This window comes from Myotis lucifugus, unplaced genomic scaffold (assembly GCF_000147115.1).
Source record: "Myotis lucifugus unplaced genomic scaffold, Myoluc2.0 scaffold_442, whole genome shotgun sequence".
NCBI classification, from domain to species: Eukaryota; Metazoa; Chordata; class Mammalia; order Chiroptera; family Vespertilionidae; genus Myotis; species Myotis lucifugus.
The window spans coordinates 526,642-539,472 of NW_005871490.1; positions in this window are offsets into that span (position 1 = coordinate 526,642).

Consider the following 12,831-nt stretch of genomic DNA (forward strand, 5'->3'; position numbering starts at 1 on the left):
ACAGGTGGGCACACAGGAGCGGGCACACAGGCGGGGGCACACAGGTGGGTACACAGGCGGGCACACAGGCGGGCACACAGGTGGGCACACAGGAGCGGGCACACAGGCGGGGGCACACAGGCGGGGCACACAGGGCGGGCACACAGGCGGGCACACAGGTGGGCACACAGGCGGGCACACAGGCGGGGGCACACAGGCGGGCACACAGGCAGGCACACAGGCGGGGGCACACAGGTGGGCACACAGGCGGGGCACACAGGTGGGGCACACAGGCGGGGCACACAGGAGCGGGCACACAGGCAGGGCACACAGGAGCGGGCACACAGGTGGGCACACAGGCGGGCACACAGGCCCGGGGGGGTGGGGTTGTACAGGGGCCTGGCGCCTCAGCTTTGCTGCTTCCTGGTTTGCTGGTGAACAGCGCGTTCTGTTGAGAAGAGGGATGGTCAGATCCGAGGGGGCTTGTTAAACATGCAGGTGGCCCGTCACACCCCGACGGGAAGCGGAGGTCTGACTCAGCAGGTCACCAGGATGTGCTTTTTGGATGACAACTGCCAGGTGCTTCTCGCAATGAGGGACTCCGGCCTAGAGAGGATCCATCTCACTCTAGAGGCGGAGAAGGGACGACTGGCTCCTGGCCGAGTCACCAGTGGTTAGCATGTGCAGCACTCAAGACAGCCCCGCTGGATCCCCGCAGCCCTGCTGTGTCCGACAGGATAATGGGTCCCCCAATGTCCCGCTCCAGTCCCAGCACCTGCCAATGTGACCCTGCCATGGACCTGTTCCTTAGATCACAACGAAGGACAACTGAGCGGGTCACAGGACAGGTGGACGGTGATCGCGGAGCATGGAGGCTGGGGACAGGGTTTCTGGGTGTGCAGAGGGGGCCTAGGGGGTCAAGCACTGGACAGGCTGAGGCTGTGGACCCTAAATGTGAACACTGGCCCCTTCCAACATGACTGTCCTTATAAGAGGAAAGAGACAAATTCATAGGAAAGAGGGCATGTGATGCTGGAAGCAGAGACCAAGTGATGTGCCTACAAGCCAAGGATGCTGAGGATGGAGGTGACAGTGGATTCTGGAAGAGGCAGGAAGGATCACCCTGGAGGCTTCGAAGGAGCATGACCTTGGACTTCAGAACTATGAGAGAGCCGTAGCTGGTTTGGCTCAGAGGATAGAGCGTCAGCCTGAGGACTGAAGGGTCCCAGGTTCGATTCTAGACAAGGGCACATGCCCGGGTTGTGCGCTTGGTCCCCAGTTGGGGGCGTGCAGGAGGCAGCCAATCACTGACTCTTTCTCATCATTGATGTTTCTATCTTTCTCTCCCTCTCCCTTCCTCTCTGAAATCAATAAAAATATATTTTAATAAAAGAACTACGAGAGAATAATTTCTGTTGTTTGAAGTCCCCAGGTTGTGGGCTTTTGTGCTGGCAGCCATGGGGGCGGGGGTGTGTGCTGAAGCCACCTCCCTGCACCCCACCTCGAAAAGCAGGTAAGCAAACCTGCTCTCGCTGACTGCTCCAGGTCTTGGCAGGGGCCCCTGTGGGCCGCCCCTCCCTCTGCTGTTGCCTGGGGTTTTCATATTTTTTCCCCTCTTTCCTTTCCCCTGATGGGCTCAGACTCACCACTGTCATTGTAACTTTACTCATAGTCGTGGGAAGAAAAGAAACAGGTAAAATTAATTTTCATAATATATTTAGTTAGCCTGATGTATCCAAAATATTACTTCAATATATGATCAACATATTTTTTAAATATATTTTTATTGATTTCAGAGAGGAAGGGAGAGGGAGAGAGACAGAAACATCAACGATGAGAGAGAATCATTGATCGGCTGCCTCCTGCACACCTCCTACTGGGGATTGAGCCCACAACCCGGACATGTGCCCTTGACCGGAATCGAACCTGGGACGCTTCAGTTTGCAGGCCAACAGTCTACCCACTGAGCCACACCAGCCAGGGCTGTGATGGACATATTCATCAATGGGGTAGTTTACACTTTTTGGCCCTAAGTCCTCACATTCCTGGGTGCGCTTTACATGGAGAGCCCGGCTCAGCTCGCAGTCTACACCCAGCGCCCGCGTCTTCACTGGAAAACACCTGGCGAATGAACGCCGGTCAGGTTTGCAGGGAGAGGCCATCACACCCAAGTTGTTCCAAACGTAAGCGGGCATTTTCTAGACGCTGAGCTGAAAGTCATTTTTTAATTAATTTTAAAGATTAAATTCTTCAGTCCCACTAGCCGACTTTCAAGGGCTCGATGCCACAGATGGCTGGAGAGATGCGGTCCCACACCCCCTTCGGGTGTCCCCACACTCCCCTCCGCCATCCCCTCCCCCAAGAAGGCGAACGGGACAGAGGTCTGGAGGCACAGTCCCGCTGCTCCCAGCTCCACTCTGCCCTTCGCTCAGCGGCCCCTTGTCCACCTTTGTCACTGACCGGCTGCAGGAGGAGCTGGGGCCACAAGAGAGGAAGCAGGGAGCTCAGTGAGGGGGCAGCCAGACAGACAGGGGCCCTGCGCCAGGGTAGGAGGGTGGCCAGTTCCTCAGGTAGTAGGGGGTGTTCTAGGTGGAAGGAACGCTTGTCAAAAGTCTGGGAGCTGGTATCACTTCACATTCACTAGGATGGCTACTAAGGAAAAAACCCACAAAAACAGTAAGTGCTGTCAAGGACGTGGAGAAATTGGAGCCCTGGCGCATTGCTGGTGAGGATGCAAACTGGCGCAGTGCTGTGGAAACGGGTGGTTGTTGGGGAAATGGTAAGTAGAATTACCATGTGATCCAGCGGTCTCGCCTCTGGGTATAGACCCAAAGAATTAGAAATGTTAACACACCCAGGTTCATAGCAGCATTATTTACAATAGCCAGAGGTAGAAACAGCCCAGGCTTTCATTAATGGATGAGTGGGAAACAAAAGGCCGTATATACACACAATGAAATATAATTCAGTCTTTTTTCTTTCTCTCTCTCTCTCTCTCTTTTTTAATTCAGACATAAATGGAAGGAGTTTCTGCCACATGCTACAACATAGATGAACCTGAGAACATTATGCTGAATGAAATAAGCCAGTCACAAAAGGACAAAAACCATCTGATTACATTTAAATGAGGACCCTACGCTCTCAAATTCACAGAGACAGACATATATGGTGGGTGCCAGGAGCTGGATATGGGGAGGGCGTTACGGTTTAATTTAATGGCAACAGAGGTTCAGTTTAGGAAGATAAAGTTCTGGAGATGAAGGTGGTGGTTGCACAACAATGTGAGTGTACTTAATGCCACTGAGCTGCTGCTTAAAAAATACTCAGGATGAGGCCCTGGCTGGAGTGCTCAGTGGTTGGCGTGATCCGTGCACCCATAGGTCACCTGTCCATTCCCAGGCAGGGCACATGCGAGAGTTAGAGGCTCATCCTCCGTAGGGGCGTGAAGGAGGCAGCCTGATGTCTCTCATGAATGTTTCTCTCTCCTGTCCTTCCTCTCTCTTCCTCTCTAAAAAAAAAAATAGTCAAAACATTTTTAAAAAATGATCACAATGATACATTTTATCTCCTTTTCATAATTAAAAATTAACTTCCTTTCAACAATATATGAAATCAAAATTTAGATCGGACACACACAACTTGCACTATTTAATGTTTCTCCTCGAAATATTATTGGATACAACTTATACTCTACATTTTGAGAGAGTAACCATCTCCTGAGCAGAGACAGCAGAACTCAAATTTGCCAAGAGGCACAATTTCCTTTTCAATCTCAGATTTTACAATTTTCACGCCGCCAAAGCCCTGCTGGGACTGGGCTCTCGGGGGTGCTGGGCCAGGGGGAGCCTGGAAGCTGGAGCGGCTGGTGTGGGGGAGTCGGGCCCTGGGGCCTGGCGTCAGCCTGTGAGGCACCCACATCTGGAGAGACTTGGGGCAGCCCCAGCCTTGGACGCAGGCCAGGCTGCCACGGAGCCGTGGTCAGTGTCAGGGACAGACTGCGAAGCAGGGCTCCTTGGCAGCCTGGCCCTCCAGCTGGGGGTGTGGGCCTGTCCCCCGCTGCACCAGAGGTAAAGATAGAGACCTACAACCACCAAATCCTTTCCATTACAAAAGCTTTCCACACTACAAGTCACTTTCCAATCTCACCTGGTGGCAACGCTGCCCCGAACCACCGAGGTGAGGTTCCTACGCACTCGCTGGGAAACATGGATGCGCCCCACCAGGTCATACATGCACGCACGCTGTCCAGAATCAAGAGAGTCCTGCATGCGACAGGAGCTAACGGACAGTGGACATCCAGTGTCCTCTTCAGAAGACTGTAGTCAAGTCCATTCATTTATTCACTCATTCATTCATTCGTGGAATGCTGTGCAGTGCAGCAGTTCTCAACATGTGGTCTGTGGATCCTGGGGGTCCTGAGACCCTTTCAGAGGCTCCCCATGCAGCTCTTGGCAGAGTTATGCCGAGTCCTTGTCTACCTTGGTCACTGTGACACTAGCCCCCACGTGCAAGCGTACAGCTGCTGAAGGGCCGGGGCCTCTGCAGGACCCAGGCAATGGTGCCCACAGCTGGGGGTGCCCTTGTCACCTTGGGGGGCAGAGTCACGGAGACTGCACTGGACGCCACTGTTCTCCTGGGCTGGCCCTTAACCTCCTTCCTCCAGATCCTGTCCTCTGCTCTCTCTTGGGTTCCGACCTCCCCTTATACTTTCCCGTGTCCACCCTGGCCCAACGCCCTCCCCCAAATACCGGCTTTATTAGGGATGCCCGGACACCCTGCTTCAGCGATTCCCTCCCTGGGCGGCTGAGGATGAGAAGGGTCACTGAGCGAGGAGCCGGAATCCCTCTAACCTCTGACCTCTCTCCTTCCTTTTAAGCAGGCTCCCTACCCCACCACGCCCCCAGCCTCTCTCTACCCCCTCCGCTTAATAGAAAAACAGCTCAGGCGTTTAGAGTGCGGGGGGAAGGCTTAGGGGACCCAGGAGACCGAATCTCTTGAAGGCGCGCCCTTCAGACACGAAGGGGGACTTTCTAGCCGGGAAGGGGCCTTGGTCGGCGGGCGGGACGGCTGGCCTGCTGGGGACCCCTCCGGACCGCTCCCCTCCCCGGCGCCCATGCGGGGGCTGCTCCTCTACACTGGGGACAGCAGGGAGTCGCCCCCCATAAAAGACTTTAATTTTAAAAGGGGCAGTGAGAGCTTTTGGACCAACACAGCTGCTTAGCTGTGGAGACGCGCGCGGGGACGTCCTGGGCCCGGACTAGGTGATCAGCCCGGGGCTCGGCCGCCCAGACGCAAGGGTTGCGGCAGCCAGAAGCTCAGGGTCCCCGCGGAGAGGCCTGCCTGGGGCTTTCCGGTGGGGAGGGGGCGGGAAACGCGGTTTCAGACCGCGACCCCCTGCCCCGCGCAGGACACCCTTTCACTGGGCCCGGAGGGGCGGCTTTGAAGTCGGGGCTGGGCTCGGCCCCCGCCCGCGCGCGGACCCGCGTCCCCACCGAGCCCCGCTTTGTGGCTGCGCGCTCACTGCGCGGCGCAGCGGACCGCGGCGGGCGGCGGGCGGCCTCTGATCCGTGAGCCGCGGAGAGCTCAGGCCCCCGACAACGCGCCCGGCTCGCCCTCCCCGGGCTGCGCCTCCCGCGGGCGCTCGGGAGTGGGGGGCACAGGCTCGCACCTCGGAAAAGCCCGCCCCCCGGGAGTCCGCCCCGTAGATCAAGGCTGTGTGCTCCCGGGCCCTTGCTGTCGACCCTTGAGTCCCCATGGGGCCGAGGTCCCCTCCTCGCCAGCTGCCAAAGAAGACCAAGCGCAGCAGAGGCGCACCCCCAGGGGCCTGCTCCCAGCCAGGGGGCGCGGGTGCAGACCCTCCCCGCCTCCCCCGCAGGTCGGGCGCCGGACCACAGCGCCCCCTCCCTCCCTCCCTCTTGGGGCACCGCAAGGCACCCGGCAAGACACGAGGAATCACCCCTAAAACCACGCTTCCCCGGGATTCGCTGATCACTCAGACGCGCAGGGGAGAGGGGGGAACCTGCCTCGGGATCTCCCGCCCTCCCCGGGGGACTGGCCCTCTTTGGCTCCCCGAGGGTCGCCCTGGTTCCACCGCCGCAGCCGCGAGGGGGGAGGAGAGTTCGGGGAGGGGTCGAGGGGCCGCGCCCCGACTGAGGCTGCCAGTTCCGAAAGGAAAAGGTCGGGTCACGCCCGAGCGAGCAAAGGCCAGTGCCCCCCACCCCCGGGCACACGGGCCGCTCCCGCCGCGCGCGTCCTGCCAGGCCGGCGCCCAGGAAAACGCAGCGGGGCTGCCTCCGCCTCGCCTCCAGCGCCTCCAGGCCGCTCCCGGTGCCCGGGGAGGTGGCGCCCCCCTCCCGCCGCGCAGAGCGGACCGGGCCCTCGCGCAGTGCCCGGAGTGAGCCTCCCTCTTTCCAGACCCGAGCAAGGCCCGTGCCGCCCGCACCGGCCCGGAGACAGGGGACGCGAGGCGTCCTCCGCTGCCCGACCCGGCGCAGCGAGCATCGCCGCTCCCTGTGCGCTCCACGTCGTGCCTTCCGTTGTTTCCGCTGCGGAGCGGAGACTCCCGCCAGCAGAACGGTGGGGCCCGCATCCGGCCCAGGCTCGGGCCTGGCGGACGCTCGCCTCTGGCGCTCTCGATCCAAAATCCATCCTGACCGCCGACCGCGGAGCGGAGGTTTCCCACCGACCGAGCCCGGGCTTCACACCCGACGTTCCGGGCTGAGCTCGTCCGGTGCTTCGGCTCGAGGGCCGGGCGGAAGCGGTCTCTGCAAATCAGACAGAAAACCTCAGCGTCGCGAGTGTGTGTGTTTGGGGGAACCCGAACGTTGCCCTCTGGGCGCCGTCTGCCACCCTGGGCACCCACCTTCCCGCCCGCCGGCGGCCTCAGCCCCCTCCCAGGCGCGGAGCCCCCGCCCCCACCCCCAGCCTCAGCCACCCCGAGGCCGCGCGCCGCCGAAGTTGGCCCGGCAGTGAGAAGGGAGCTGCAGCGGGCGGTTAATTAGAACAGCTCGCCTGTCTCGCTCGGAACGTGGGGAGGTGTAAATCCCGAGGAATTCGGGGCATTAGCTGCATCTGCGGGAATCCTGCGCCGACCCCTCTCTCTCTGCGCCGCGGAGGCTCCAGATGGCCCAGGGCCCTGAACTCTGCCGCCGGCCAGAGGCTGTTGTGTCTCAGGGGATTAAGTGAGATGAGACACACCACCTGAAACTCCATCGCGCCGTGAAGCACAGAGGCTGTCTGCAAAGACCTGGGTTTTTAGAGGAACGATTGGGAAAGTAAGGGGTGGCTTTGGGGGAGAAAAGGCACCTCACCGAGTGCCTCAGCACGAAAGTGTTGCTTTGCTGGGCTTTTCCTGAAGTGGGCGAGCCGGGCTGGGGAGGGGGAGCGTGGGGAGGCGCGGAGACAGTCCGGCCCTAGCTGCCTGGGGAGGGCGGTGGGCTTGGTCAGCAGCCCCGAATGCAGTCAGCAGGCAGGCACCACCCTGCGGGTGGCACCGGGGATCCTGGAATGTGGTTCTGGGAGCTCATGGCCAGCCTTGGTGCCCCTCCAGGGCCAGCACTGGTCCACCAGCAGTTGGGTGCTTCGCCCTGGAAGTGACAAGGTGGGGGAGAGCTCCCTCTCCCAGACCATGGAGATAAGAATGTTTATCAGCCAGATACTCCTGCTAAATGACCACCTTCGTCGGACTCAGTGGAATTGATCAATCATTTGATCTAGTACAGGGAATTCTAAATTTAATCCACACCTTAGTTTCACACTTTATAGTAAACCATATATTTTAATATAAAAGGTGTCCCAAAAATGTATACTCACACTTTGAATAATCATAAAGGCAGTACTTACTAAAATACATTTCATTTTCAGCATTGGGCTATCCGCTGTTAAAGTGTGCATATGTTTTTTGGGACACCCTGTATTTCTATTTGATAAAGGAAAAAGTAAATCAATTCCATGACTAATTTGAACAGGTTATTTAAAAACTTGTGCCCTCACCTATGCAGTGCACGAGACAGGAGCCGCGCCCCCGCGAAGCGGCACTCCGTTGTTAATTGGGGGTCATGATTTAGGTGTTTTCTCCCGAACTTGCCTAAAATTCTGGAACTCTCCAGCCACTCCAATCGTTTTGCTAAAACACTGTAAAGCCGGTGTACATGCGTTACGGAGCCCGAGCCTCTGTGCTGACCGTATCTTGGGGGAGAAAGAACAGAGCCCTGGTGCTCGGAGAGGGGAAGCAGGTGTTGGACGGGCGTTGCTTTTGAAAAGCTTGTTTTCCTTCCAAAGGTCAAAAGGCGGCTGGTGAACAGACTCCAGAATTTCTGACGTTGTTTGTAAGTAATTGTAAGGTTGGAGAGAGCGGCGGCCTTCCTTCAGACCCCTCACCCTCACAGGTTTTTGTTCTCGCCACTCTTCAAACCTCCCCAAACCAGCTCTTCTATTTGTCTCTGGATTGTTTAGACCAGCGGTTCTCAACCTGCGGGTCTCGACCCCTTTGGAGGTCGAACAACCCTTTCACAGGGGTTGCCTAAGACCATCCTGCATATCAGATATTTACATTATGATTCATAACAGTAGCAACATTACAGTTATGAAGTAGCAACGAAAATAATTTTATGGTTGGGTCACAACGTGAGGAACTGTATTTAAAGGGCCAGAAGGTTGAGAACCACTGGTTTAGACTGTTTTCTTCTGGGTCTCTGCCGTTCTGAGGGGACATTTCCCTTTGGGGAGAGGTGTCAGGTGGGGGAGCATCTGTATGACTCCCAGAGGATGCCATGGCCGACCTCCCGGGCAGGGGCCCCGCTTCCAGAGGGAGCCAGCTTTTCCTGGGATTGAAGACAGCAGTGACACAGTGTGAGGACACGGGACAGGGGTTCCCAGGACACAGATGATTCCCAAGGACAGGCAGGGAGTCTAAGGCAGGAGTCCCCAGCCCCGGAGCAACCCAGGGAGGGCGGTGCGGGGCCAGGACCGGAGTGAGCTGGAGAGTCTTCCTCACTGTCCTCAGAAGCTCTGTTTTCAGGAGAAACAGGTTCTAGGAGGTTCTACATGGAAGTCTCGGGCTCTGGAGACCTGCCTCCCTGTGTGCAGCTCCCGGCCTGCCCAGCCAGCACTGGGGCTGAGCGTCAAAAGGAGGTCTTTTCCCTGCGGCCTGGGCAGGAGCCTGTCTCCCTTGGGGGCCTCACCTCCTATGTGACCCCAGCACCGAGGGGGCTGTGGCTGAGCACCAGCCACTTCTGCTCCAGCCCTTGGGGCAGGGCCCAGACCAGCAAGGCCAATGCCCACCGCCCTCCTCGGCCAGGCAGCACGGGCTCCGGCCGCCCAGTTCTCTGTGGCTGCGGGCACAGGGTGCCTCTGGCTGGGCCCCGGGCGGCCTGCGGCAGGACAGGTGGTGTCCTGAGGACAAGGGCAGGTGCCCACCCCCTTTCCAGGCACCGCTGCTGCCTTTACCCCTCCCTTCCTGGGTTTCGCCTAGCAGTCCCTCCCCCCCCCCAACCCCCGCCAGGCCAGTGTCCCCAACCCTGGCCCTCGCGGCTGCAGGAGAGCTCGCTCCGCCGCCCATGCCCGCTTCCGGCCTTTGTCTGCGGGCTGGGGAGCAGCGCTTCGCTTCGCAAGGACCGAGGTGGCTCTTGCTCCAGCTCAGGGCCCTGCTCCTGGTTGTGCTGAGGTCAGGTGTCGCTCTCTGTGGGGCTTGTCTACCAACCCAGCGCCAATGTGCCCAGGGTGAACCCGCTGTCTGGCAGTGGTTCCCCCCAGTGTCCCTCGCCCATCTAGAGAAGTGTGGGAAGTGAGGGGCAGCAGAGCCTCCGCAAAAGTCACCGTCCTCTGGCCCAGTTTTAAGAAAAAGCAGGGAGGGGGCCTGGTTCCGCAGCCAGGCACCCGAGTCTCCAGGAACCCCTGCCACCCTCAGGCGCCAGACGTTATCTGTGGCACCACTGGCGTCAGTGTTATAAATCCTCCTGTCTAGAAGCCTCTTCCTGGCTCAGATAGCCACCCCCCATCCCCACCCCGGTCCGTGCAGACCCCTGGAAGGAAGCAGAGCTGTCCTCAGGAAGCCGACCCCCTCCTGCCAGAGGAGAAGGGCTGGGGTTCCCCAGCTGGGTTTGCTTGGGGAGACACACGGTCTGGAGGTGGCCTGCCTGGTTGCACAGAGACTGACCCTGAGTGCCTCAGCGGGTCTGGATTGGAGAGAGGGGCGCAGGCCGCTGGGCCCAGGGCTGAGGGGACCTGCTGCATTGCAGGTCCAGGAGCAGAGACTTGGAAAGGCAGGCTCCCCGCGCCCCCCTGCCCACCCGTGTCCCCAGAAAAGCACACACAGCCAGGGCGGTGTCCCAGATCCGGCAAGAGGCCAGGTTGAGCCTCCAGCACGTTTTAGAAGCTTCTGGAAACAGCTTGAGATTTCTATGTAAGACAGGATCCTCTCTGCCCCTGAGCAAACCAACTTTGTGCAGCTTTGGCCCAAATTCCACAGCCTCCCCGCTGCCTGTTGGATGGTGCCCACTCTCAAGGCTGACTTTAATGTTTGGGGGGGCTCTGGGAAGCCTGAGATCCCACCCCCAATTATTGCTCTCCTTACTCCTTTCTCTGCTCCTCCTGCACCACCCCATGCCCGCCCCCACCCAGGCCAGTAACCCAGGAGTGCCCCTCCTTCTGTGCAGTCTGAAGACCCCCAAGTCCAGGTTTGCTAGGAGAGTGCGCTCGCTCGCTCGGTGAGCTGGGGTCTGGGTCACAGGAAGGAACACAGCAGGAGTCCCCACCTTGGGCTCATTTAATGCCGAGGCGCTCAGAAGCAATACTGCCCATGAAACGAAAATATTTCTCAGGAGGCGGCCTAATTGGTTTTCAGGGGACGGCTGAGAAATGAGCCTGGACCGCTTTGCAGGAATCAGAGGGCCCTGGGCTGTCCCTTCACATCCCCTGCCTTCAGGAGACCCAAAGCGACTGGATGCTTCCAGAGCTGTAGGAAATTTCCCCCAGACCTTAACCACGTGTCAACAGGGTGTTCCCACAAGCCCCAGCAGCCCCGTTTTCCTAGGGGCCGGCAGACTGTGGGGTGTCATTTTTTGAGACCCAGGCAGTGTCCCTGGCAGGTGTGTGTTTAGCCAGGTAATTTAGTGATAACCCTTCCAAATGGGGGGGAGGGGCGAGGAAGATTTGTGAGTCACCCCAAGTGAGAAGTGGCTTCCCACCCCCTACTTGAATCTCACAGGAGGGACTCCCCATCTGTCTCCAGAGCCTACCCACACCCAGCACCTACATGCCTCCACTCCTTTGGTGGCCAGCCCAGGTCCTCCTTCCACCCTCCTTGCCCCTCCTCCTGGGGTCAGTTCCCGCGGGAGCAGTGTGTGGCAGCTGCTGCACCTGGAGCCTGCAGTGGGTCAGTGGGTGAAAGAGGACAGGACCTGGGGGGCACAGGAGCAGAGCTGGGCTGGGCTGGGGAAGGGGAGGCCTGGCCATCACTCTGCCTGGAGGGCTGCTTGCAGACCTGCCCCTCTCCTGGCCTGGCAGCACTGGGCAGGCAGTCCCTGACCCAGAGCCTGCTCCGCACTGGCTGGGCCTCCGCTGTTTGGCTGCTGCCTCTGCCCCTCCGCAGGCCAGTCCTGGGGCACCTGACTCCACCTCCTCTCCCCTCCCCTCTCTCCCCTCTCCAGCCCCCTTTCCACCAAGGGCACTTTTATCGTGCCAATGCTCCTGCACTCTCAGAATTGCCCTTTTGGGTGTTTTCTTTGAAGTTTGCAAATTTCCATAAAAATGCATTTTAAATGATGGACAGGTACTCCTGGGGTAACAAAGGCTGTTGGGGGCCAGGAGAGAGGAGCTTCCTGGCAGGACCCTGAAGGAGGAGGGAAGAGAAGAGGAAATAGAAGTTCCATTTGGACACCTGACAGCAGCTGGAAAGGAAGTGTCCAAAGGGACAGAGGAAGGAGGGGAGGGGAAAACAAATCCCCCACCAAGTAATTCCTAATCCCGCTTTCGGATGGGCCCTGCTCTCTAGGAAACCTGTTTAAGGAATTTAAGACTATGAAAACGAGGTGGAAGGCCTGGGGGCAGGGCGTGTGGTTGGATGGGAATTTCCAAACCGACGACTCAGTTCTGACCCCCATGCGCCTTTATTTCTCCCTCCCGCGGAGCCCGAAATCTGCTCCCGCGCTCCGGGTCCACCTGCCCGTTTCCTGAGGATGGGTGTCCCCAGGGGACCTTGCCTTCTGCACGCGCCGCTCTGCACACGCACACGCACACTCACGCACACTTACAATAAGTGTCTGCAGGAGGAGGGTCCTGTGCGCCAGCTCTGCGTTCAACACAGAAATCTGCCCGGTCACCAAAGTCAAACGTAAGTGACAACTTCCCTTTCCATAGCGAGGAACACGGGCTACAAAAGTCCCTTTGTATCTCGGCAGCCTATTTAATATGAGTTATGCATTTTTGTGCAAGGAATTGTGGGATTTTTCCCCACGGTAAACAATATGGAAATGTTAAAAATTGCAATCTCCCAGACCGTGTGTGCGGACGCTAACCAGGGTGACCGGAGAATGCCACCGCGGGGGTTCCTTCGGTCCCAGCGACGGGGAAAGCGCGGTCGAGCGCAGGGACGCGGTCCTGGTCTCGCGGATTCGGGGCTCCCGCACCGGGAGCCAGAGGACGCGGCTGCTTTAAGGGAGGGAGGGGCGGCGGCGGCGGGGCGGCGGGAGCCTCCTGTCACCGAGCCGCGGTTGGCGCGTCACGTGGGCGCGAGACGCTGCGACCATTGGCCCGAGGCACGTGTCCATGAGACCCGCCCGCGACGTCACTCGAGGGGGCTCTGTTAAAAATAAGAACAAAATCCAGAGTGAAAGTGTCTCAGGTTGCGCTAAG